The sequence below is a fragment of the Phocoena sinus genome, chromosome 1, assembly GCF_008692025.1.
Source record: "Phocoena sinus isolate mPhoSin1 chromosome 1, mPhoSin1.pri, whole genome shotgun sequence".
Classification (NCBI taxonomy): Eukaryota; Metazoa; Chordata; class Mammalia; order Artiodactyla; family Phocoenidae; genus Phocoena; species Phocoena sinus.
The window spans coordinates 155,497,548-155,524,946 of record NC_045763.1 but is presented as its reverse complement, the minus strand read 5'-3'; the positions used below and the strand labels follow the sequence as shown (position 1 = coordinate 155,524,946).

Genomic DNA, 27,399 nt, shown 5'->3' with positions numbered 1-27,399 from the left:
TTTTGATTACCTTCTCTTCACCTATTGGTGAGGGAGGGATTACCATCCTAAGATTATGGGATGACTGAATACATGGCACCTGAAACTGGACAGATGAGATCAAAAGCAGTTTATTAAGCATATACACTCACAGCCTGGCAGAGGAGAACAGACTACCACACAGAACATGTGAAGGCTGCACTTTGGAACAGAGTGAACAAGAAGGCAATGTGGTTGGTAGCCTTTGTAGTAATAAGAGGTTGGGGTGATATCTGGTTCCTATAGGAGGATGTGATTGGCTTGTTTGAATAATTTCAGGGGCTGGCAAGGAACTGAAGCACACTATTCAGGGATAAGCAGGTACTGTGTCTGCTCTCCTTGATAAGGAGGGCTGTTTGTTTAGCTAGGGGACATTACCTGTGGGAACTTGCAGTTGGGCCATTCCAGGCCCCTCCTGGTTTGCTGCAGACTGTCAAGACATGTATAATATTAGGCCTTGATAACCTTAGGGTCTTTCCTTTATCTCCTGATCTATTTGTGTGTTTATGTCTACTTAATCCTTTGCTGCCCCAAACACTGCATTTACCTTTCCATCTCTTGTGACATCATGGGAGAAAGTCAATCCACACCCACTGCATTGATCTACTTAGTATTATGAGATAAAATAGCTTGGTGGAAACTTCAAGATTGTCTGCCTGGATAACTTCATTTCGTAGCTGAGGGAATGGAGGCTATGGCATGCCTTGATCATAATCCCACAGTTAGTATTGCTGCCGGGGCATGAAGTTATTAAGATAAAATATTCGTTTATTTGATTGACAGTGAGATGCTTTGGAGTTTCCATCCAGGAGCCATAGAATGCCTGGGTCCTCATCAGCTGAACAGCTGACCTTAAATATTTTAAGAATTCTAGCAATGGGTCGTTAGCCATAGACACACGCGTCTCTCCTGTGGCGTCTATAGTACTTGGGATCCATCCAGGGAGGCTTCCTTCTCTTTTTCTTCCCTAGCATAGTGTGAATGACCAAGGCATTGCAAGGGGGAATGATGAATGGAGTAGGGAAGTGGGCTGTAACCCTGTATATGAAGGGCTGAAATTCAGACTTTGAGGATATATAAATGTGCCCTAGCATTGCTAAATTTATCTCACTTGAAAATTCCTTTTTTCCACTTGTCCTTTGAAAATAACTGTTATTTTCCCTGGCCCATCTACATAGTATATATGCAATATGTACTATTTTTATTTCAATCTGAAAATTACCTTCATTTTTTTCTTTTTTAGTGTGCAAACACACTGTAAAAATCAGGGAAAATAGCATTTTTTATTTCCTGAATTCTTAGCCATCATACTTTTCTATAGGTCTAGTATTATTAAATGGTTTTTTTTCTTTCTTTGGTTACAATTAACATCATGACTGCTGGTCCTTATTTAGCAGCTGTCTTCCCGGTATAAAGAGTAGAATAGAATTCTGGAGCTGGAAAGGATTTTTGTGACCACCTCAATTGTTGCCCTTATTTTTTATTATCCAACATTTTTATTGGAGTATAATTGCTCTACAGTGATGCGTTAGCTTCTGCTGTATAACAAAGTGAATCAGCCATATGTATACACATATCCCCATATCCCCTCCCTCTTGTAGCTCCCTTCCACCCTCCCTATCCCACCCTTCTAGGTGGTCACAAAACACCGAGCTGATCTCCCTGTGCTATGCAGCTGCTTCCCACTAGCCATCCATTCTACATTTGGTAGTGTATATATGTCCATGCCACTCTCTCACCTCGTCGCAGCCCACTCCTTCCCCTCCTTGTGTCCTCAAGTCCACTCTCCACGTCTGCCTCTTTATTCCTGTCCTGTCCGTAGGTTCTTCAGAACCTTGTTTTTTTTTTTTTTCAGATCACATATATATGTGTTAGCATATGGTATTTATTTTTATCTTTCTAACTTCACTCTGTATGACAGACTCTAGGTCCATCCACCTCACTACAAATAACTCAACTTTGTTTCTTTTTATGGCTGAGTAATATTCCACTGTATATATGTGCCAAATCTTCTTTATCCGTTCATCTGTTGATGGACACTTAGGTTGCTTCCATGTCCTGGCTATTGTAAATAGAACTGCAGTGAACATTGTGGTACATGACTCTTTTTGAGTTATGGTTTTCTCAGGGTATATGCCCAGTAGTGGGATTGCTGGGTCATATGGTAGCTCTATTTTTAGTTTTTTAAGGAACCTCCATAGTGGCTGTATCAATTTACATTCCCACCAACAGTGCAAGAGGGTTGTGTTTTCTCCACACCCTCTCCAGTATTTATTGTTTGTAGACTTTTTGATAATGCCTATCCTGACCAGTGTGAGGTGATACCTTATTGTAGTTTTGATTTGCATTTCTCTAATGATTTGTGATGTTGAGCATCCTTTCATATGTTTGTTGGAAATCTGTATATCTTCTTTGGAGAAATGTCTATTTAGGTCTTCTGACCATTTTTGGGTTGGGTTGTTTGTTTTTTTGATATTGAGCTTCATGAGCTGCTTATAAATTTTGGAGATTAATCCTTTGTCAGTTGCTTCATTGGCAAATATTTTCTTCCATTCTGAAGGTTGGCTTTTTGTCTTGTTTATGGTTTCCTTTGCTGTGCAAAACCTTCGAAGTTTCATTAGGTCCCATTTGTTTATATTTGTTTTTATTTCCATTTCTCTAGGAGGTGGGTCAAAAGGGATCTTGCTGTGATATATGTCATAGAGTTTTCTGCCTATGTTTTCCTCTAAGAGTTTTATAGTATCTGATCTTACATTTAGGTCTTTAATGCATTTTGAGTTTATTTTTCTGTATGGTATTAAGAAGTGGTCTAATTTCATTCTTTTAGATGTAGCTGTCTAGTTTTCCCAGCACCACTTATTGAAGAGGCTGTCTTTTCTCCATTGTATATTCTTGCCTCCTTTATCAAAGATAAGGTGACCATATGTGCATGGGTTTACCTCTGGGCTTTCTATCCTGTTCCATTGATCTATATTTCTGTTTTTGTGCCAGTACCATACTGTCTTGATGACTGTAGCTTTGTAGTATAGTATGAAGTCCAAGAGCCTGATTCCTCCAGCTCCGTTTTTCTTTCTCAAGATTGCTTTGGCTCTTCAGGGTATTTAGCGTTTCCATACAAATTGTGAATTTTTTTGTTCTAGTTCTGTGAAAAAAGCCATTGGTAGCTTGATAGGGGTTGCATTGAATCTATAGATTGCCTTGGGTAGTATAGTGATTTTCACAATGTTGATTCTTTCAGTCCAAGAACATGGTATATCTCTCCATCTGTTTGTATCATCTTTAATTTCTTTCATCAGTTCCTTATAGTTTTCTGCATACAGGTCTTCTGTCTCCTTAGGTACGTTTATTCCTAGGTATTTATTTTTTGTTGTTGCAGTGGTAAATGGGAGTGTTTCCTTAATTTCTCTTTCAGATTTTTCATCATTAATGTATAAGAATGGAAGAGATTTTTGTGCACTAATTTTGTATCCTGCTACTTTACCACATTCATTGCTTAGCTCTAGTAGTTTTCTGGTAACATATTTAGGATTCTCTATGTATAGTATCATGTCATCTGCAAACAGTGACAGTTTTACTTCTTCTTTTCCAATTTGGATTCCTTTTATTTATTTTTCTTTTCTGATTGCTGTGGCTAAAACTTCCAAAACTATGTTGTATAATAGTGGTGAGAGTGGACCACATTGTCTTATTCCTGATCTTAGCGGAAATGTTTTGAGTTTTTCACCATTGAGAACAATGTTGGCTGTGGGTTTGTCATATACGGCCTTTATTATGTTGAGGAAAGTTCCCTCTATTCCTACTTTCCGGAGGGTTTTTATCATAAATGGGTGTTGAATTTTGTCGAAAGTTTTTTCTGTGTCTATTGAGATGATCATATTGTTTTTCTCCTTCGGTTTGTTAATATGGTTTATCACACTGATTTGCGTATATTGAAGAATCCTTGCATTCCTAGGATAAACCCCACTTGATCAGGGTGTATGATCCTTTTAACCTGCTGTTGGATTCTTTTTGCTAGCATTTTGTTGAGGGTTTTTGCTTCTATGTTCATCATTGATATTGGCCTGTAGTTTTCATTTTTTGTTACATCTTTGCCTGGTTTTGGTATCAGGGTGATGGTGGCCTCGTAGAAAGAGTCTGTGAGTGTTCCTCCCTCTGCTATATTTTGGAAGAGTTTGAGAAGGATAGGTTTTAGTTCTTCTGTAAATGTTTGACAGAATTCGTCTGTGAAGTCATCTTGTCCTCGGCTTTTGTTTGTTGGAAGATTTTAAATCACAGTCTCAATATCAGTGTTTGTGATTGGTCTGTTTATATTTCCTATTTCTTCCTGGTTCAGTCTCAGAAGGTTGTGCTTTTCTAAGAATTTGTCCATTTCTTCCAGGTTGTCCATTTTATTGGCATATAGTTGCTTGTAGTAACCTCTCATGATCCTTGATATTTCTGTAGTGTCAGTTGTTACTTTTCTTTTTTATTTCTACTTCTATTGATTTGAGTCTTCTCCCTGTTTTTCTTGATGAGTCTGGCTAATGGTTTATCAAGTTTGTTTATCTTCTCAAAGAACAAACTTCTAGTTTTATTGACCTTTGTTATCTTTTTCTTCATATCTGTTTCATTTATTTCTGATCTGAGCTTCATGATTTCTTTCCTTATGCTAACTTTGGGTTTCCTTTGTTCATCTTTCTCTAATTGCTTTAGGTGTAAGGTTAGGTTGTTTATTTGAGATTTTTCCTGTTTCTTGAGGTAGGATTGTTTTGCTCTAAACTTCCCTCTTAGAACTGCTTTTGCTGCATCCCATAGGTTTTGGGTAGTCGTGTTTTCATTGTCATTTGTTTCTAGGTATTTTTTTATTTTCTCTTTGATTTCTTTAGTGATCTCTTGGTTATTTAGTAGCATATTGTTTAGCCTCCGTGTGTTTGTATTGTTTACAGTTTTTTCCCTGTAATTGATATCTAGCCTTATAGCGTTGTTGTTGGAAAAGATCCTAGATACGATTACAGTTTTTTAAAATTTACCAAGGCTTGATTTCTGACCCAAGATATGATTTATCCGGGAGAATGTTCCATGAGCACTTAAGAAGAAAATGTATTCTGTTGTTTTTGGATGGAATGTCCTATAAACATCAATCAAGTCCATCTTGTTTAATGTGTCACTTAAAGCTTGTATTTCCTTATTTATTTTCATTTTGGATGATCTGTCCATTGGTGAAAGTGGGGTGTTAAAGTCCCCTACTATGATTTTGTTACTTTTGATTTCCCCTTTTATGGCTGTTAGCATTTGCCTTATATTTTGAGGTGCTGCTATGTTGGGTGCATAAATATTTACAATTGTTATATCTTCTTCTTGGATTGATCCCTTGATCATCAGGTAGTGTCCTTATTTGTCTCTTGTAATAGTCTTTCTTTTAAAGTCTATATTGTCTGCTATGAAAATTGCTACTCCAGCTTTCTTTTGATATCCATTTGCAGGGAATATCTTTTTCTATCCCCTCACTTTCAGTTTGTATGTGTCCCTAAGTCTGAAGTGGATCTTTTGTAGACAGCATATGTACGGGTCTTGTTTTTGTGTCCATTCAGTCGGTCTGCGTCTTTTGGTTGTAGCATGTAATCCATTTGCCTGTAAAGTAATTATCGATATGTATGTTCCTATTACCATTTTCTTAATTGTTTTGGGTTGGGTTTTGTAGGTCTTTTCCTTCTCTTGTGTTTCCTGCCTAGAGTAGTTTCTTTAGCATTTGTTGTAAAGCTGGTTTGGTGGTGCTGAATTCTCTTAACTTTTGCTTGTCTGTAAAGATTTTAATTTCTCCATTGAATCTGAATGAGATCCTTGCTGGGTAGAGTAATCTTGGTTTTAGGTTTTTCCCTTCCATCACTTTAAACATATCCTGCCACACCCTTCTGGCTTGCAGAATTTCTGCTGAAAGATCAGCTGTTAACCTTATGGGGATTCCCTTGTATGTTATTTTTTGCTTTTCCCTTGCTGCTTTTAATATTTGTTCTTTGTATTTAATTTTTGATAGTTTGATTAATATGTGTCTTGGCACGTTTCTCCTTGGATTTCTCCTGTATGGGACTCTCTGTGCCTCTGTCCTGAAGTTGATTGACTATTTCCTTCCCCATATTAGGGAATTTTTCAACTTTAATCTCTTCAAATATTTTCTCAGTCCCTTTCTTTTTCTCTTCTTCTTCTGAGACCCCTATAATTCGAATGTTGCTGCATTTAATTTTGTCCCAGAGGTCTCTGAGTCTGTCCTCAATTCTTTTCATTCTTTTTTCTGTATTCTGGTCTGTGGTAGTTATTTCCAGTGTTTTATCTTCCAGGTCACTTACTGTTCTTGTGCCTCAGTTATTCCACTATTGATTCCTTCTAGAGAAATTTTAATATCATTTATTGTGTTGTTCATCATTGTTTGCTCTTGTTCTTGTAGGTTCTTGTTAAACGTTTCTTATATTTTCTCCATTCTGTTTCCAAGGTTTTGGATCATCTTTACTATCATTACTCTGAATTCTTTTTCAGGGAGACTGCCTATTTCCTCTTCATTTGTTTGGTCTGGTGCATTTTTACCTTGCTCCTTCATCTGCTGTGTATTTCTCTGTCTTCTCATTTTGCTTAACTTACTGTGTTTGGGGTCTCCTTGTCTCAGGCTACAGGTTCGTAGTTCCCATTGTTTTTGGTGTCTTCCCCCAGTGGGTAAGGTTGGTTTAGTGGGTTGTGTAGGTTTCCTGAGAGGGGACTAGTGCCTTTGTTCTGGTTGATGAGGCTGGATCTTGTCTTTCTGGTGGGCAAGACTGTGTCTGGTAGTGTGTTTTGGGCTGTCTGTGACCTTAGTATGATTTTAGACAGCCTCTCTGCTAATGGGTGGGGTTGTGTTCCTGTCTTGCTAGTTGTTTGGCATGGGGTGTTCATCCCTGGATCTTGCTGGTTGTTGAGTGGAGCTGGGTCTTTGCATTGAGATTGGTATCTCTGGGAGAGCTCCCACTTATTGATATTATGTGGGGCCGGGAGGTCTCTGGTGTACCAAAGTCTTGAATTTGGCTCTTCCACCTCAGAAACTCAAGGCTGACAGCCGGCCGGAGCACCAAGACCCTGTCAGCTCCGCGGCTGGAGAAGATCAGCTATGAGTTGGGTGTCAGCCACTGCCCTGTTGTAGCTCTGTCTCAGCTGTCTCCAAAGGTCACCCAGATACATTGGGTTATTCCACCATTCCTCAGAACTTGCACATGGCAGTCTAGGAGTTTTAGACGTCCTCCTAATTCTCTTTATTGAAATACCTTTCATTCATGGTAGTGAGAGATATGCTAATAGTGTTGGTTCTCTTTTGTTCAGAGACTGGAACAGTCTGAGCCTTCATGTGACCAAGTCAGGATCAGCTGGCCAATGGTCCCAAAGTGATAACATGTCAGATTCCAAGAACGCTTTCTGCAGCACATGAGCCGTAGTCCCAAGCAGCCGCTCTGCTCAGCTGCAACACTCTTACCGGGGAACTTGGTGGGACCCTCAGACGAGGATTTCTGCCATCCCTAGTGCCTGACTTGCCCACCCAGGCAAGGAGCTGAGGAGAGCGTCTCCCAGCCCTGTCTCACCAGAGGAGTGGACACCTGCTGTTGCCCTCATTTTTGAGAGGAGCACCTTGAAAACCAGGTAGAGCTGGAACTGGAATATAGTGCATGAGAAACCAGTCAATTTGAGGCTGCTGCTTATGTGGCATGGCTTGAGGAGTGCCAGCAGGGCTCCCTTGCTAAACGCCTGCTCCACTGTCTGTCATCTATGAGGACATTGGAGCCATTGAGGCTTGAAGAAGTTTTACATTAGAAGTCTTCTGTTGAAACCAGATGTCTTAGGGAAGAGTCCCACGTTTAGCCCATTTTAGCCAAACCTTTGGATATTTGCTGGAACTGTACAAGGAATTAGCAGAATGAGACACAGCGTTGATCTGGAGTTAGGGAACAGTGGGATATGGAGGGAAAGGGCATTCCAATGCTTTGTTACTGACTTTCATGACAATATTGTCTACATATAAGGTAGATAATATTATCCCCATATTAGAGATGAGGGGCCCAAGATTCAGAGACGTTAAGTGTTTTAGGTCTACCTATGGAACAAAAACAAATCCTCCCAAAATAAATGATATAACACTTTATTCTTTTGCCTTATCTAAACCCAAGTTGAATGTCTTTTGACTTTAGAAGCATGAATGCTTGGATTGGTTACCCTGTGAAAAATCAGGTGTTACTTTGAAGTCTGGCTTTTTCAGGCAATATAGGTAATTGATATACTCAACATAGGTGGACAGAAACAATTAGGTTACATTTAATGATGATTCAACCTCTGAACAGGTATTTAGAGCTGCTTTTTCTGTGCCCAGTAGAAGCCAGGAACAGAAGAGCAGTACCAAGTAATCAGTGCCTACCCTCCAGTCATCTGTAGCATGCTTGTGAGAGTTTCCTAGGAGAAACTATTGAATGTCTGTTAGGACAGCTGTGTGGCTTAGCCTGCTAGTGTTGTAGGTGCTCAAAGAAGACTGAGGCTAGTAGAGCCACGGTGGTTAGAGGAGCTCCACAGTGAAGGTGGAGCTTTTAGTGGACAAGCAGTGAGAATTTGGGCGGATATAGGACAAATCTCATATGAATAGTAGGCAGTATGGTGCAGCTGAGCAAACATAGGGAGTCAGATGACTTTGCATTCATTTTGGTCTTTGCTATTCAATAAATTGATTATGGGATTATGATTATGATTTTAATCTCTAGACTAAGTCTTAAAATGAGAGAATAAGACTACATGATCTCTAAGGTCCCTTCTAGTGCTAATATTTTATAATTTTAAATGGTACACATTAAATAGAGTGATATTAGTTGAGGTTTCAGTACTATGTCATGAGGCCCAATGATGCCTACAAGTGGGGATGGCAAAAGTGTCCTTGTCCTAGACCTTTTCATTCTTGGGTCTCATAAACAATTGTTGTTGCTATTAGATTAGTATTTTAGTGGTATATAATTTGTTCCTGACTTCATTCTTTGTGGTTTCTTTTTAGTCTTTATACTTACAGTACCTTTATATGTCATCCCAGTGAGTACATTGTGATAAGCTCCTTGAAAACAGGGTCATGCCTAATTTTTGTTTTTTGGCTGCATTGGGTCTTTGTTGCTGTGCATGGACTTTCTCTAGTGGTGAGTGGGTGCTACTCTTCGTTCTGGTGTGCAGCCTTCTCATTGCGGTGGCTTCTCTTGTGGAGCACAGGCTCTATGTGCGTAGGCTTCAGTAGTTGCAGCACATGGGCCTAGTATTTGCGGCACACGGACCCTAGAGTGTGCAGGCTTCAGTAGTTGCTGCACGTGGGCTCAGTAGTTGCGGCACATGGGCTCTAGGGTGCGTGGGCTCAGTAGTTGTGGCTCACAGGTTCTAGAGTGTAGCATACCTAATTAATACTTGCCTAGTACAATGTATGCCACATATTTGCTGCTAAATATTTGCCAGATAGAGTTAAATAGAACATTTAAAGTGCTTTTCAACTTTCTGTAACATGAGAGAAGTTTCATTGGTCCTTAGAATTGTGCTAGAAACTGAGATGAGGGAGAGTGGGAAAAGAAGGGAGAAGTGACCTTGGTTATGTGGGCCAAAAAAAAAAAAAATGGAATTGGGGCTAATATCTCTATCTTTGTATAATTTCCTGCTGTGGAGCCTGGTCCCCTGATGCAATTGACATTGCCTGTATTATTGGAAAATTATCATTTCTATTTAGATGTAGAAATAAAAGAATAATGGTGTAGATTTAGACTAATTGTTTTCTTTGAGGTACTGTAGGATAGTAGTATGGAAATGTGAATTATCATGTTGCTAGGCAAAGTTAATGGGTGTAGAAAATTTTCTGTATATCTTGCCTCTGATAGATCATTTGAGTAATCCTCTCCCTACTTCCCCCCTGAATTTTTGCTTGTTAAAATTCAGACTTTGGTGATGTTCACAGAATTTCTAGCCTATATCAGTTCAATTAGAACCTCCCTAGGGTTGTCTGTTCCTTGTTAGGACTGTAAGTTGTTTGACTTGCATGACCTTGGCCTTTCCTAATGTAGGCATGGACTGAGAAGAACCTGTGGTTGCTGGGGAAAATAAAAACATGGCGTTTTATGATTTCCTCATTTCATCTACTTAATTTTGTTCCTTAAAAGACATGGCATGCATGAATGAGTACTGAAAGGCTGCTGTAGCTCTCACTAAATATTTAAGTAAATTAATTGCCTTAGAAAAGGTCATCAAAATCTTTAGATGTTATAAATTATGTGATTCAATGAAACTAAATTCTGCCACTCAAATTCTTCTATTACTTCTTGTGTCTGAAACATATAAGACTTTTAGTCTAGAATAGTTTTCTCATTTCTTTCCCACCCACATTCCCTGTCAATTTGTTTTCTCTACTTTGAGTTCAGGCTTTTCCCTCATTCTTGCAGGGGAAATGGGGTTCACTATGTGATTATTGAAGCGCTACAGTTAATTCCTTTTCTGGAAGAAAGGGGAAGTCTTTCTCCCTTCCATAAATCAAAATGAATAGGATGAAATGAAAAAAAAGGATTAAACCTCTTGCCAACCCAGTATATGAGATCTCATTAGATCAATTATATCCAACGATTCCAGATCTAAGTTTTTAAGAGGCCATGATATATGTCTTTAATTCACTGTTTAAGTCTTCCTACCTGCGTGGTGTTATAGACTGTTAATTTTCAATGATGAAAATAATTTAATTAATTTTCTCTCTACTTATTTAAGGATTGGTCTAATAGAGTAAAAGCTGATTCTAATTCTAACAAACACTTTCTGCGTGAAATTTGGCAAGCCATTTCAATTCTCTGCATCTCTGGTTCCTTATCTGTGAGGCAAGGCACATAGTTTTTCTTTTCTTTCCTTTGTGTGAGCCTGCAAGGGGAGTTAGAGAATGAGAGATGGGGAGAAAGAAAGTGGGGAAAGTCTCGATACTGTTGTCCTACTGAATTAAAAATGATGTTTTCCTCACACTTTAGACAGAATTTTAATTCCCAGAGGGAAATGTATTGTTTTCTCTTAAATTAGAATATAAGCATTTTAAAGGCAGGAACTTGTGCCTTCTCCATATTAATTTAGACTGTACAGGGCAGACCCAAATATTGCAAATGTTTATTTCATAGATTTGTGCCTTTAGGCACAATCTTGGTTGTTTTAACTTTTTTTTGCAAAGTCTTCCAAAGTTTTCAGTACAGTAATGTATACATATATTATTCTAATAGCAGTTTAAAAATAATCGGCATCTTGGCCTATGGGAGAAGTTTGAGAAAGTCCTTGCTGTGGACTGAATGCTTCTATTCCCCAAAGTCACATGTTGAAATCTTAACCCCCAAAGTGATGGTATTTGGAGGTGGGGCTTTGGGAGGTCTTATCTTAGGTCATCAGGTTATAGTTCATGATTGAGATTGTAAGGAGAGACGAGAGCGCTTGCTCTAGCACTTTCTGCTCTCTGCCATATGAAGATACAACAAGAAGATGTCCATCTACAAACCAAGAAGCAGGCTTTCACCAGACACTGAATATGCCAGCACCTTGATCTTGGACTTCCAGCCTCTGTAACTGTGAAAAGTAAATTTGTGTTGTATAAGCCACCCAATCTATGGTATTTTTGTTATAGCAGCCTGAGCTAAGATAGTCCTTTGAGGAAATAGTGCAAAATGTAAATAAGTGACAGCAAGACTACCTCACAATTACAATGTATCCTCATCCTCAACTGTTGACCATTATGTGTTTCAGCAGAGACCAGTTGTTTAATACTTCTCTGTGCCGGAAGACTTTTTGAAATTATGTCAGGTGTTGGACAGACATTTTGTTCAGAGAATAAAGTCATTTTTAATAATTTCTGTCTCTTTGGAGAATGAATCTAAATTTTTCCAAACACCTAAGAGCCATTCTAGAGATGTATAACTTTTAAGATCTTGACACCCTACTTTCCTAAGTCATCTTACACAAACCACATGGAGTGATGGTTCAGGCTTGCTGAAGTAAATTTTTTGGGGGTGGGCTATAGGATTACAGAACAGGGGTTACCAACTGGTAAAGATCTTCAAAGATCTTTAAATTTTACCTGGGACTTCTCTGGTGGTGCAGTGGTTAAGAATGCAGGGGACACGGGTTCAATCCCTAGTCCAGGAAGATCCCACATGCCGCGGAGCATCTAAACCCGTGTGCCACAACTACTTAGCCTGCACTCTAGAGCCTGCAAGCCACAACTACTGAGCTTGTGTGCCACAACTACTGAAGCCCGTGTGCCTAGAGCCTGTGCTCCACAACAAGAGAAGCCACTGCAGTGAGAATCCCATGCACCACAACAAAGAGTAGCCCCTGCTCGACACAACTAGAGAAAGCCCACGTGCAGCAACGAAGACCCAATGCAGCCAAAAATAAATTAAAAAAAAAAATTCACCTCATCCATGTCTACTTGTATTCAATAGTATTGTTTCCAACTTCTCCACTTTTAGTTTCTGTTGTTGTTCAGGGACTTCTCAGTCTATTTCTTTTTCCACCTCTGGTATCTCAAAATTTCAAGAAATACAAAGTAGATTATTTTCATAAAAATATTTTTGAATTCCAGCCATAACTTCTGGTTTCTCTCATTAATGGAATTTCCCACATTCTGTTTTGCAGTGAGTGTTTATGTCGTTAAGCACCCACTTGAGAGTTTTAGTGAAGGGCATAAAGCTAGGGAATGCCTTCCTTCCAGTCAAACCCAAATTCAGAGCCCTCTCTGCTCCATATCTATCTGAAGAAAGAAGCACGTTGCAAATCCTCCAGGAATCGAGCCCTGTCTACTTACATTTGGACAGTAGGCCCCCTAAATGCTGTTGACAGTTACTCTTCACCTCCCTCACCCAGTTTAAACACGGAATATTTTTGTTGCTGTTCCCTCACATTCAGTGTCTGCTCATTTTTCTGTCTGTCCTTAGAGTGCTTTTTGTGTTAGTGTTTCCTGTCATAGGCAGTTAGTTCCTGGAATTTCTTTGATTCAGGTTGAATGACACTCTGTTCAAGTTATGGGCATTACTAACTGCATCTGTCAATGACATGGTGGAAAGAAGGTTTTTAGGTGGTGATTAATGCCAGTCTCTCTACAAAACCTGGCTTCAGGAGTAAAATAATAGAGTTATTTCTCATTCCCAGTAGAAGCTTAGAATACCTTTATTTATGCCTCATAAAATTGGACATGACTGATTCAGAACTAGTGATCTCTGCTTGCTGTGTTTCATGTTTATCACCCAAATAAATTGAAAATCAGTAGTTGCTAACTAATAATTATATAAACAGGATCAGTGTAAGGTATTGTTCACTTATTTAGAATTGTGAGAACTTTAGCAAACTAGTTCCTAAGATTATATATCCTCAGGGTTAGAAAAGATCTCAACAGTCACCTTCAGTCCTCTGTGTGGCCTAGTTTCTTCATCTTCAAAAGGAATGAAGACAGAATAATTAGACAAGATGATCTACCAGCTGTGAAATTCTGTGATGCTATGTTGTGGGTATTTCAGCACTTGAGTTGGTGAATCAGGATCAGTCTCAGGAATAAATTGAACATTTTGGGGGGAATATCAGAAATGTTGGTTGCTAGTACTCTCCAGGTGTTAAAGTGCCAGGCAATATAATTCTTAGTATATAATTATTGCTTTGCAATTTATTCAGTTATTTTTCTGAGAACATTCGGAGATTAGTCAATATTATTTTGAGAATAGTCAACATCTTACAACTAATTTATAAACATACAACTAAATCCTGAAAACCCAGCATCCTATGGACTAAATGTTTGTGTTCCCCAGATACCTATGTTGAAGTCCTTAATTTGTAATGTGATGGTATCTGGAGGTGAAGATTTGGTGAAGTAATTCGGTTTGGTTGACGGTGGAGGCTTCATGATGGAATTGGTACCCTTATGAGAGGATGAACAGGCCGGAGTTTTCTCTCTCTACCATGTGAGGGCACAGTAAAAAGGCTGTCTGTAAACCAGGAAGAAGAAGAGGGCCCTCACCAGAACCCAGTCATGCTGGCACCCTGAGTTCAGCCTTCCCAGCCTTCAGAACTGTGAGAAATAAATTTTTGTTATTTAAACCACTTACGCTATGGAATTCTGTTAATAGCATCTTGAACAGACTAAGACACATCTCAAAAACAAAACAAAACAAAACAAAACTCCCTCTCTTTGGATTTCATTTCCTACAAACATGATTTTATTACCTCCTTGAATGACTCCCATGTCCTGCCAGACCAAAATCACTCTCCTAACTTGCACGCTTGCATTTCTTAACCTGTCTTGTAGTGAGAAGAAATTTGAAGAGAATAGCACCAGAATCTATTGTTTATTTCTTACTAATAGTGTGTTACATGTAGATAAACCTAGCAAACGATAATAGTTCTCATCCAGAGTTTTTATCAACAATATTGTTTGTCTTCATAAATTTGGGAGTTAAATTGAGTTACCATAGAGATGAGAATAGGTCAAAAACCAACTCAGATTCGGAAGAAAATAAGTAACCACTATAGAATTCTGTGTGAAGGCTTATTTCTGACTTAGGTTACTACACATGACATAGGTTTTCCTCAAGTTTCTATGAAACTCTGGAATTTCAGGGAATGAATACTGCTTATTTCTCACAAAGACAGTGAATCCTGAGGAACAAAAGACAGTGTGCTTAGGGCAAGGCATAGTGGACTTGATTTTCTGCCTCAAGGCCCATGCAGAATAACCTTTATCTTCCTTGAGAATGCACAATGTTGGTGTAGAGGTAGGGGAAAAGAAGTAGCGGAAGATGGGCTCTTGTTAGTCTGGAGGTCGTGTTGTGGAGATAGCTCTTGTTAGTCTGGAGGCCGTGTTGTGGAGATAGCTATGTGCAGGAAATGATAGGCACACTCTAGGGGCCGAGGGCCTTGCTCCTACAACCACAAGAAATAAATTTTGTCAACAAACGGTGAGGTTGGAAGAAGACCCTGAGCCTCAAACAGGATACAGATTTAGCCAGTGCCTTGACTGCAGCCTTGTTAGACCCTGAACACAGAGGGCTGATGTAAATTGTGCCCAGATTCATGACCTATGGAAACTGTGAGGTATTAAATATATGTTGTTCTAAGATGCTGAAAAAAGGAATGCACCATGTCAAACATCAGCTAGAGAAGGTGAAAATGCCGTAACATCTACCCTTGAAGGATTTAAAATGTATTTATTTGTAGAACTAATAATTTGTGGAACTAACTAAGTGGATGTGTGTGGGTGGGGGGAGTTGTGAGGCTTAGCAAAACTCAGGTGAGAGGCGACCAAGTATGGTCTCAAGGCCTCCTGTCCCTCTAAATTCTTTGATCCTCACGGAAAAGAGGCATCATATTACAGAATTTCTCTATAAGATCTCTTGGGAAATAGCTACTAAATGAACTGAGAAAGCACTGAACTGTGTGTAACATGTTCCCCAAGTATTGAGACTTGACTTTGTGATGTTTCCCAAAGAAAGAAAACCACAGTGCATTGTTCAGGGTGGGTGTCTGCTCGGGGACATGATGAGAACTTGGTCTTCACCTCCTGGTAATAAGCTCACCTTTCAGTTCCATTTGCTTTCAGAGTCATCAAGAAAGAAGGACAAGAGCTAACCTTTTCTTGACCTGTGCTTATGAAGGACTACATCATGCCTGCAGTGCCATTCTCTGCAGCCTTGCCATGTAAATCTGGGTGTGGCTGGTGAGGGTTCTTTTGCTCTTAACAGAGCTCCCAAATAATTTGCTTCTTCCTGTGGCAAAAGGATTGCCTTACTATGATTTAAATGTTTAGCTTAGTATTTGGAACTTGAACATACATTCTTGAAAAATTCAGGGCTTCCTGTGAATTGGAGAGCCCTTTGACTGGAAAGACCTTCACTCCAGTCAAACTTCATGTGCTTTATTCCTTAGACTATTTACTTTCTTTTCTTTCTTCCTCACAGTCATATACTCTCTACAGTGAGAGCATGATAGTAAAACATTTCAGCAGAGGTTCTTGTCTTGCTAAGCTACAATGATAAAGGTAAGATATCTGAGTAATAATTAATGTCTTTGAAGCCCAAGGTGGTTGTTGAAGGCTTCAGGTACTTTTTTATTAGCACCAAACACAAAAATTAATTAAAAGCAACCAGGGATTAATTTTAAATCTGTGTCACTGGTAATATCTTCTCAGTATCAAATAGTTACTTGAATAATGTCTCCAAAATGTTGTAAAAGTGTGTTTACATTTTCAGAGGATTCAGTATTTGATGCAAAAACCAAGATTTGAAAATATACAATGAAAGAGGCTTTAGCATGTTATTATTTTAAAGAGTGATCAATAGGTAAATGTCAGAGTATCAGTCAAGGACACTTATTGAAAGCCAATACTAAGTATAAGGGATTCAAAGATGAGCAAGGCTGAGCCCTGCCTTTGAGCTGAGCAGAGGAGGCAGACATGAAAATAACAAATACAGCAGAACAATTCACTATTCAAAGGGCCTTTCAGAAATCCACTGGGCTCAGCCTCCTTGTTTATTGAACTTCCTGATGCTACCAATATTTCTTGGTTTGAATGAGTTATTATTTCCTGTTGAGTTATAGAGTTTTATATTTGTTACTTGACAAATGACAGACATCATCTGACAAATGTCCAAACACTCCTGTAATAGCCATTTATCAAAGTGACTAGTGCTTTAAAGGCACAGTGCTTACCGCTAAGTACAGACGGTTTGTGCACTAGAGAGACCTGAAAGACAACAGAGAGGCAGAGAGAAAGGCATTGCCTGCTTTATCTTCTGTGGTGTTTGGTGTTTTTATCCAAACATTAATTCTCACATTTTAAAGTGCTTTAAGTTACTTTGTAGGAGGTGAATGTCAAAAACCACAGCACTAAAATGTTTACAATGGTGACTCCAGATATTATTTAGAGCATCATTTTGTAGTTCATAGGTCAAAAGTAGAAAGGTAGGGATAATCAGTTACACAATTTTAAAAGAAAAAGAACCGTAAGTGCTTGTTATAGACTGAATGTTTGTGTACCCCCCCAAATTTGTATGTTGAAATCCTAACCCTCAATGTGATAGTATTTGGAGGCTAGAACTTTGGGAGGTGATTAGGTCATAAAGCTAGAGCTCTCACGAATGGTATTAGTACCCTTGTAAAAGAGATCCCAGAGAGTTCCCTCCCCACTTTTGCCATGTGAGGATGCAGTGTGACATCAATGTACTAGGAAGTGGGCTCATGAATATCCCAGTGCCTTGATCTTGGACTCCCAGCTTCCAGAACTATGAGAAATAAGTTTCCATTGTTTATAAGTCCACCAGTGTATGGTAATCTGTTATAGCAGCCTGAACAAACTAAGGTGGTGCTTTTGACCTGTTTCACTAACATAAGATTTAATTTACCCTTATTCCCTCCTCCAACAAAATTGTTTGCTCTTTCTTTTAAAAAATGAATTTTTATTAAATATGAAATATAAAAAGGTAGTGTAAAATATAATGTATGCCATAGAGAATAACACTTAAATGTGTAATGTACTCATCATTTTCCTTCCACAAAAAAATTACCCTTATCCTGATTCTTCTATTTATCATTCTCTAATTCTTTACAGTTTTCCCGTATATGTTTGCATTCTGAAACAACATCTCTGGCTTTTCATATTCTTAATGTAATATTAATAGAATCATATTGTATATATTCTTTAAAAATTTAACCATTATGAGTCAATTCATTGTTAACTGCCATATAATATCGCATAATTTATTTATGTACAAATACACTACCATGTATTTATCCTTTAAACTGCTGAAGGAAATTTTCAGTATCTTTCTGTGGTACAAGCAGTGGTACTAGAGGCATCCTTGCATATGTCTCCTGGCGAATTGTCTAAGAGTTTCTAAGATGTATACCTAGGAAGAGATTGCTGGGTCATAAGGTCTGCATATGTTCAGAAGACACAATGTTATTAGTATGTCAGTTCTCCCACAAAAGATTTATAGATTTAATGTAATGTCAGTCAAAATCCCAGCAAGCGTTTTAGGCAGAAACTGACAAGTTCATTCCAAATTTATATGGAAATGCAAAAAGCCTAGAACTGCTAAAACAATTGGGAAAAGGAGGTCAAAACTGAAAATTTTACACTACTGATTTCAGGACTTACTATAGGAAAGTAAGCAAAATAATCATCTTATTTGTGTAAAGATATACAATTAGAACAACAGAACAGAATAGTAGTCTATAAATAGATCACACGCATATGGTCGAAGAGTTTTGATAAAAATGCTAGGACAATTCTATGGGTACAATAATTACAACAAACTGTGCAATAACAATTATGTAGTCATATGAGAAAAAAAATGAACCTTGACTTTTACCTTGTACCATGTGCAAAAGTTGACTCGAAATGAATCATATACTAAAATATCAAAATCTAAAACTTCTAGAAGAAAATCTTAGTGTCCTTAAATTTGACAGAGTTTTCTTATGTGCGATACAGAGCTATAAAAGGAAGGTCAGTAAGTTAGACTTAATGAAAGTTAAAAACAGGGATGAATAGACAAGCTACAGACAAAGCACATGTTTAATAAAGAACTTGTACCTAGGCTATATTAAGAATTCTTACAACTCAATATAGTCCAACTAAAAACAGGGAGAAATGTTAATATCCAATGTTAATATCCCTAAAAGAAGGAGTGCTTATAATAAGAAAATGCTTTTCAATAAGAAAAAGTATACCGTGATAGAAAAATGTGGATGGTATGTGAATAGACAGTAAACAAAACAACAAAAATACTTATTTAACCCCATTAATAATTAAATATGCAAATAAAAGTAACTCAATATTTTTCATTTACCAAGATTTCAGAAATTAAAAAAAATCTAAGCAAATCAGGTGTAAAGCAAAACAGGCAATTTCAAGTACTTCTGATGGTGTATATTCACAGAAGTTTTTTGGAGGGCATTGTGCTAAATGTGTCTGAGTATCCCAACTTAATTCTTGTGGACTGGGCAATCATACACTTAGAAAATAATTGTATATTTTTAAATATATATTTACTGTAGCACTATTTATATTAGTAAAATTATAGAAACAACCTAAATGCTCATTAGCAGAGAAGTAGTTACATAAATTATAATATATGCATAGTATGGAATATATAGCTATAAAAAGTGATGATTGACCAGTTTTTCCCATTTCCATCCATCCACATATTTATCTCTTCGTGTGTGTGTGTGTGTGTGTGTGTGCGTGCGTATGTGTGTGTGTAACTAGGTGGAGTTACTCCTGAATTAAATGTTACATGTTCTGAGGCAGAAAATGAGAGTTTTTCAATCGGAGAGAAAAGTGCTTCCCCTGCTTGAGGTGGTAGGGAGTTTAGGAGAGAGGGATGGGTCTAGGAAAAGCTGAGAAAATACATATGGACAAGTGAAAATAATGAGATGGTGGCTCTAAATCATGATAGAATATTTTGCACTGCTCAAGAAGACTATACTCCTTGTGGTAATGTCTACATTTGCCCCATGGACTGAATTAGCCTCCCTCCAATGATGTTATTATCTCCAGAGAAAGAACCTAGGGAGAGAAGAAAGCTTTTTATGCAGGATGAGATTCAGATTCAGAGTTAATACCTAACTTGAATATTAAAAGAAATGTAATATCATTTAATTCCCTAACTGCTGGAGCAAAACACACCTATTATTGTACATCAGGGTATGCTTATAAGAAGAGATGTCTTGAATACAGTCACTTAAAAGCTTATGGTGCTCATCTTTGGGTAGTGAGATTTCTACTGACTATAACTTTCTTCTTCTAACTTTTCTATGTTGTTTGATCTTTTCCAAACAACCAAGTATTATTTTTACAAAATCCAAAAGATTATTTAAATAAAATGCCATTAAATTTTGCATGTGATCATTTCATTAGGGAAATGAAGCTGACTAATTTTAAATATGTTTAACTAATTTTTGAACTTTGAAAATGTTTTCATCTACCTACAGATACTCCTGTACAAACTTCCTGTAAAAATTAAAACATTGAACTCTGTAAAGAAAATTCCTCTTTCTTTGACTTAGGAATGTTATAATTTTGAAGATAACCTGTATATTTTCAAGAGTCCCTCTTTTGTTCTTATGCCTTTTCTATTTAATTTTCACCTCTCTACAGATTGTCATAAGTAAGTTCAGCAGAGTTACCAGGATTTCTGAAGGTGGTGTGTGTTTTATAAAAATTCCTCTTATAAGCTCAGAGATTAGAGCAGATATGGCCAAACAGTAGTTTTTAATCTACTTAAAGATTATCTTGAAGTAAATTTTGTAGTGGAGTCCATATAATAACGCTCACTCTGGCAAACAATTTGAAGTACTTCTCATAATATATACATATGTATATATTGGGCTGGCCAAAAGATTCGTTCATTTTTTTCCATAAGATGGCTCTAGTAAACTTAGTTGTCTTTAGCTTCATTCAAAGCAATTTTAATAGGTTGTATGTGACAGCTGTCATATCAGCATGCATTTTAAAAAAAGACTTATCAAAATTGGTGAATTTTGGGACTTCCCTGGTGGCGCAGTGGTTAAGAATCTGCCTGCCAATGCAGGGGACATGGGTTCGATCCCTGGTCCAGGAAGATACCACGTCGCGGAGCAACTAAAAGCCTGTGAACCACAACTACTGAGCCCGTGAGCCACAACTACTGAAGCCCACGTGCCTAGAGCCTGCGCTCTGCAACAAGAGAAGCCACCGCAATTGGAAGCCTGCGCACCTCAACAAAGACCCAACGTGGCAAAAATAAATAAAATGGTTAACTTAAAAAAAAAAAGGCTGAATTTTTGTGTATTTTAATATTGAAGATGGAAGAAAAAAGCAACATTTTCAGCATATTATGAAAGGTAAAAACGCAACTGAAACGCAAAGAAAAAAGATTTGTGCAGTGTATGAAGAAGGTGCTGTGACTGATCAAACGTTTCAAAAGTAGTTTGTGAAGTTTCATGCTGGAGATTTCTCACTGGGCAATGCTCCATGGTTGGGTAGACCAGTTGAAGTTGATAGCGATCAAATCGAGACATTATTTGAGAACAATCAATGTTATACAACGTGGGAGATAGCCAACATACTCAGAATATCCAAATCAAGCATTGAAAATCGTTTTCACCAGCTTGGTTATGTGAATCGCTTTGATGTTTGGGTTCCACGTAAGTTAAGTGAAAAAAACCTTCTTGACCATATTTCCGCATGTGATTCTCTACTTAAACCTAACAAAAACGTTCCATTTTTAAAACAAATTGTGATGGATAATGAAAAGTGGATAATGTACAATAATATGGAACAGAAGAGTTCGTGGGGCAAGCAAAATGAACCACCACCAACCACACCGAAGGCCGGTCTTCATCCAAAGGTGATGTGTATATAGTGGGATTGGAAGGGAGCTCCTTCCAGAAGACCAAATGATAAATTCCAAGTGCTGCTCCTAGTTAGACCAACTGAAAGCAGCCCTCGGTGAAAAGCGTCTGGAATTAGTCAACAGAAAATGCATAATCTTCCATCAGGATAACGTAAGACCTCATGTTTCTTTGATGACCAGGCAAAAACTGTTATGGGTTGGCTGGGAAGTTCTGATTAATCCACTGTATTCACCAGACATTGCACCTTCGATTTCCATTGATTTTGGTCTTTACAAAATTCTCTTAATGGAAAAAGTTTCAATTTCCTGGAAGACTGCAAAAGGCACGTGGGACAGTTCTTTGCTCAAAAAGATGAAAAGTTTTAGGAAGATGGAATTATGAAGTTGCCTGAAAAATGGCAGAAGGTAGTGGAACAAAAGGGTGAATACATTGTTCAATAAAGTTCTTGGTGAAAATGAAAAATGTGTCTGTCATTTTTACTTAAAAACTGAAGGCACTTTCTGGTCAACCCAATATATTATATATATAATTATATCTCAGATATAGTATAGTTTGAAAACACTGCCTTAATAAATTATTCTCCTGGTCTGACATCCAGTAAGGGGGCTCCTTGTTATAAGTAGAGGAAAATCAAAGAATAATAAGATCAACTTCCTGGCCCCGGACAGCTTAGGCTATGACTGTGTGGGCCTCTGTTTCGGGGAACATAATCTTCCCATTAAGTTGACTTAAGTTTTTGTAATACTGTGATTAGTTGTTGTGAAAAGTCTTTGTAAGTGTTTGTTATCTAAAACAAAATAAATCAGAATAGGTTTCTCTGATGCTACAGTCTTAAACTCATCAGAATATAATACTCCTGAGATGAGGTACGTTCTAGAGCTCAACTCCTAATTTTCTAAAACTCACCGTGTATTCTTAAACCAGTCATTTAAATTTTCCAATTTCCATTTTGGTCATCTGTAAACTATAAATAAAACTGGCCTCATTGACTTCTTTGGTAAGTATTCTAAAATTGTAGACAACATTAGAATAAGATTTACTTATCCTGAACTCACAGGGAATTAGTAGTCATTAATTGCTGGGGATTTAAAGTAGGTAGGGATGGATTAGATGCTAGCGTTCCAATTGTTTCAGATTAAAAATTGAATAAGATATGGTGTATGACACCTGGTTAGATTTGCACTTCAGAATTGCCCTATAATATTGGAGCAACTAGGTAATCCACACACACCCGGGCCTTGAGGTTTTCATTTATTAAATGGATGTAAGAGTAGGACTTGCTCTATTTAATAAGCTTAGTATGAGTCACATGAGATAATATATGAAAAAACTTTATGCATTAGAGTGGCCTGTGAGTATAGATGACTAATGTATCAGATTTTTCCATAATATAAATAGAATATACTGGATTATCATCTAGGTTTTTATTTTCTATGTATATTATATGCACATAATTTAAGGAAGTCATTATGAATATTCTTGCATTTTCTATGCCAAAATACAGCTGTAAATATAAATGCAGTTGTGGTACATAAAAATGTTTACTACGCTACACAACAGATGCACATATCCCACATACCCCACCCTACCCAAATCCTGAGATGGACTTTAGAGGTTGTAACCCTTGTAGCATCAAACACTGACACGCAAAGTACTACTGGATTGCTGGTAGCTTTTGGCCAGAGTTTCCTGCAGAAATTTTTACCTATCTCACAACAAATATATATAACAATTTTTTTCTACTTCATTTTCTTCAGACACTGCAATACTGAAGTTCAGGTTGATTTTTAGCCCCCACATATCTCTTCCCCTCAGAGCGTCAGAAATATTTTTTTCTTGTTATTTTTTTCTTTATATTTTATTTTTTTCTTCTACCATTTTCTGCATGTACTATTTGGCCTATTACAGGCATTTTTGGCCAATCAGAAACTTTGTTTCTTCCAAGCCAATAAATTACTCTGTGATCTAGGCCAATCAGAGTGTCTTACCTTAATTCACTTTTTACTAGCAGCCCAGGGTCATCATTTTGGCTGTGAAAGTGAGTGCATGTATGATTAAAAACAAGCCAAAGATTCAGGAATCTGAGAAAATCCCAAGCCAGATTAATAATGAAGAAAAGAAAAGCACACCTATGAACATCATTATAAAACTTCTGGAAAACAAAAGTAAAGAAAAACAGAAATCTAAACACGGAGACCAAAAAGAGACATATTAAGTAAATGGGAATGTTGATAAGAATGGCAGCTAACTACTCCCTAATAACAACCATAGACAAAAAAAGAAAAAGAAAAAAAAAAGGAACAGCATTTTTTAGTGCTAAAGGAAAAAACCCTGCCAACCTAGAATTCTATATTCAGTGAAGCCTTTGTGGAAGTCCAAGTTCCAGCAAAGAAATTTTAGCACACTGTTGGATACACTGGAGAGGGTAAGAAGAATATTTTGACTTTTACCCCTGTCACACTTTTCTCAGCTCAGTGCAACGAGAACACATCTTGAGCCATAATTTCTGCTGTGGAGGAAAGTGAAACTATGTTAGTGAGCACTTCCCTAGCTATGATGGACACTGTCAAAGAGGCTCATTTCTCTCTTTCCCCATCCAAAGTACTGATTGTGAGAGGCATGCCTAAAGTCCATATGTGACAAACCCACAGTTAACATCACACTCAATGGTGGTGGTGGCAGTGAGTGGCTTGGAGAAGAGCAGCCAGAGCTCAGAATGGAATGTATCAGAACATGGATTCTACCATGTCATGGACTCTGCTGGGAGGCCTGCCCATGAGCTGCTGGGGATGCCTTGCCTGCAGATAACTCCAGTTGGCCCATGGGCACCCCTAGTGCTCCATGGGCCTCACTCACATATCCCCCACTCCATGCCTGGCTCATCGGTATGCTCTTGATGGCAGCGAGAGCAAGCTATTGTAGATGGCGAGTGAGTACATACAGAAAGCCAACCAGGGTCTGCAGGCCTGGGAGAGACCACAAAGTTGAGCATTTAGCACTGCCCTTGTGAAAGCAAAAGGGAAGCTGTCAGCATCCAGCCTGGCTTGGCAGGATGGAGAGAAGGCATACAGGCTTAAGAATTCTGCCACGAGAGAGTAAGAAATGTGGAGCAGGCAAATCCATAGAAGGTCTGAGTGAGCCTTAGGATCCCTAGTAGGGCTAACAGAAGGCATTTTTCTCCTGAAATCAGTCACTAAAAGATGGTGGAGGTGACTGCTACTTCAGATGTGAAGACAGCAGTGCAAGACATGAAGGAACGTGAAAAATCAAGGAAACATAACATCAACGAAGAAATCAAATATTTTTTTAAGTAACATCCCTAATACATGGAGGTCTACAATTTACGTGTTAAAAATTCAAAATAGTTGCTTCAAGGAAGCCTAATGAGCTACAAGAAAGCACAGAAACAGAATTGAATGAAACTAGGAAAGCCATACATTAGTAAAATCAAAAGTTAATGAAGAGATAAAATCATTACAAAGAACCAAACAGAAATTCTAGAGTTGAAGAATAGAGTTAATGAAATGAAAAATGCAATAAAGAGCATCAATAGTAGAACAGATCAAGCAAAAGAAAGAGTTTGTGAAGTAGAAGGCAGGACTTTTGTAATTGTCCAGTCAGAGAAGAATGAAAATAAAGAGTGAAGAGAGCCTGTGTTAACTATGGAATATCTTGAAGAGAAACAATCTGCAAATTATTGGATTCCAGAAGGAGAATTACGGTTAACAACCATAATTATGGTTTTCTGTGGATGTATGCCCAGGAGTGGGATTACACTCTCTCCAGCATTTATTGTTTGTAGACTTTTTGATGATGGCCATTCTGACTGGTGAGAAGTGATACCTCATTATAGTTTTGATTTTTATTTCTTAAATAATTAGCAATGTTGAGCATGTTTTCATGTGCTTTTTGGCTATCTGTAGGTCTTCTTTGGAGAAATGTCTATTTAGATCTTCTGCCCATTTTTTGATTGGCATGTTTATTTTTTTCAAATTGAGCTGCATGTGATGTTTTGTATATTTTGGAGATTAATCTCTTGTTGGTTGCATCATTTGTAAATATTTTCTGCCATTCTGTTGGTTGTCCTTTCATTTTGTTTATAGTTTCCTTTGCTGTACAAAGGATTTAAGTTTAATTAGGTTCCATTTTTTAATTTTTGTGTTTATTTTCATTACTCTCAGAGGTGGATCCAAAAAGACATTGCTGCAGTTTATGTCAAAGAATGTTCTCCCTGTGTTTTCCTCTAAGAGTTTTAGAGTATCCGATATTACATTTAGGTTTATTTTTGTGTATGGTGCTAGAGAATGTTATAATTACATTCTTTTACATGTAGCTATCCAGTTTTACCAGCTCCACTTATTGTAGAGACCGTTTTCTGCATTGTATATTCTTGCTTCCTTTTTCATAGATTAATTGACCATAGTTGCATGGGTTTATTTCTGGCTTTCTATCCTGTTCCACTGCTCTATATTGCTGTTTTTGTGCCAATACCATACTGTTTTGATTACCATTGCTTTGTAGTATAGTCTGAAGTTGTGGAGCCTGATTCCACCAGTGCTGCTATTCTTTCTCAAGATTCCTTTGGCTATTCAGGGTCTTTTGTGTTTCCATACAAATTGAAAATTTTTTTGTTCGAGTTCTGTGAAAAATGCATTGGTAATTTGATAAGGATTGCATTGAATCTGTAGATTGCCTTGGGTAGTATAGTCATTTTGACAATATTGTTTCTGCCAGTCTAAGAACATGGTATATCTTTCCATCTGTTTGTGTCAATTTTGATTTCTTTCAACAGCATCTGACAGTTTTTGGAATACAGGTCTTTCACCTCCTTAGGTAGGTTTATTCCTAGGTATTTTATTTTTTTGATGTGATGGTAAATGGGGTTGTTTCCTTAATTTCTCTTTTTGATCTTCCATTGTTAGTGTATAGAAACACAACAGATTTCTGTGTGTCAATTTTGTATTCTGCAGCTTTACTGAATTTTTGATGAACTCTAGTAGTTTTCTGGTGGCATCTTTAGGATTTTCTGTGAGTAGTATCATATCTGCAAACAATGATAGTTTTACTTTTCCAATTTGGATTCCTTTTATTACTTTTTCTTCTCTGATTTCTATGGCTAGGTCTTCCAAAAGTATGTTGAATAAAAGTGGTGGGAGTGGACATTCTTGTCTTATTCCTGTTCTTAGAGGAAATGCTTTCAGCTTTTCACCATTGAGTGTGATGTTAACTGTGGGTTTGTCACATATGGACTTTAGTATGTTGAGGTATGTTTCCTCTATGCCTACTTTCTGGAGAGTTTTTTTATCATAAGTGGGTGTTGAATTTTGTCAAAAGCTCTTTCTGCATCTATTGAGATGATCATATGGTTTTTATTCTTCAATTTGTTAATGTGGTATATCACACTGATTAATTTGCAGATATTGAAAAATCCTTGCATTCCTGGGGTAAATCCCACTTGATCATGGTGTTTGATCCTTTTAATGTTTTGTTGGTTTTGGTTTGCTTGTGTTTTTGCGTCTGTGTTCATCAGTGATATTGGGCTGTAGTTTTCTTTTTTTGTGGTATGTTGTCTGGTTTTGGTATCAGAGTGATTGTGGCCTTATAGAATGAGTTTGGGAGTGTTCCTTCCTCTGCAATTTTTTGGAATAGTTTCAGAAGGGTAGGTGTCAACTCTTCTCTGAATGGTTGATAGAATTCGCCTGTGAAGCCACCTGGTTCTGAACTTCGTTTGTTGGGAGTTTTTCTTTAATCACAGTTTCAATTTCAGTATTTGTGACTGATCTGTTCATATTTTTTATTTCTTCCTGGTTCAGTCTTGGGGGATTGTACCTTTCTATGAATTTGTTCATTTTTTCTAGGTTGTCCTCTTTATTGGCATAGAGTTGCTTGTAGTAATCTCTTATGATTATTTGTAGTTCTGTGGTATCAACTGTAACTTCTTTTTCATTTCTAATTTAATTGATTTGAACTCTCTCCCTT

At 37.6% G+C, this 27,399-nt stretch overlaps 1 protein-coding gene across 6 annotated transcripts in view; it reads left to right on the top strand.

Annotated features, from left to right (window-relative positions):
* The window catches only part of RGS7 (regulator of G protein signaling 7), a 631,374-nt gene that overhangs the window by 88,824 nt on the left and 515,151 nt on the right, over window positions 1–27,399 (top strand). The gene's annotated exons all lie outside the window — the stretch shown is intronic.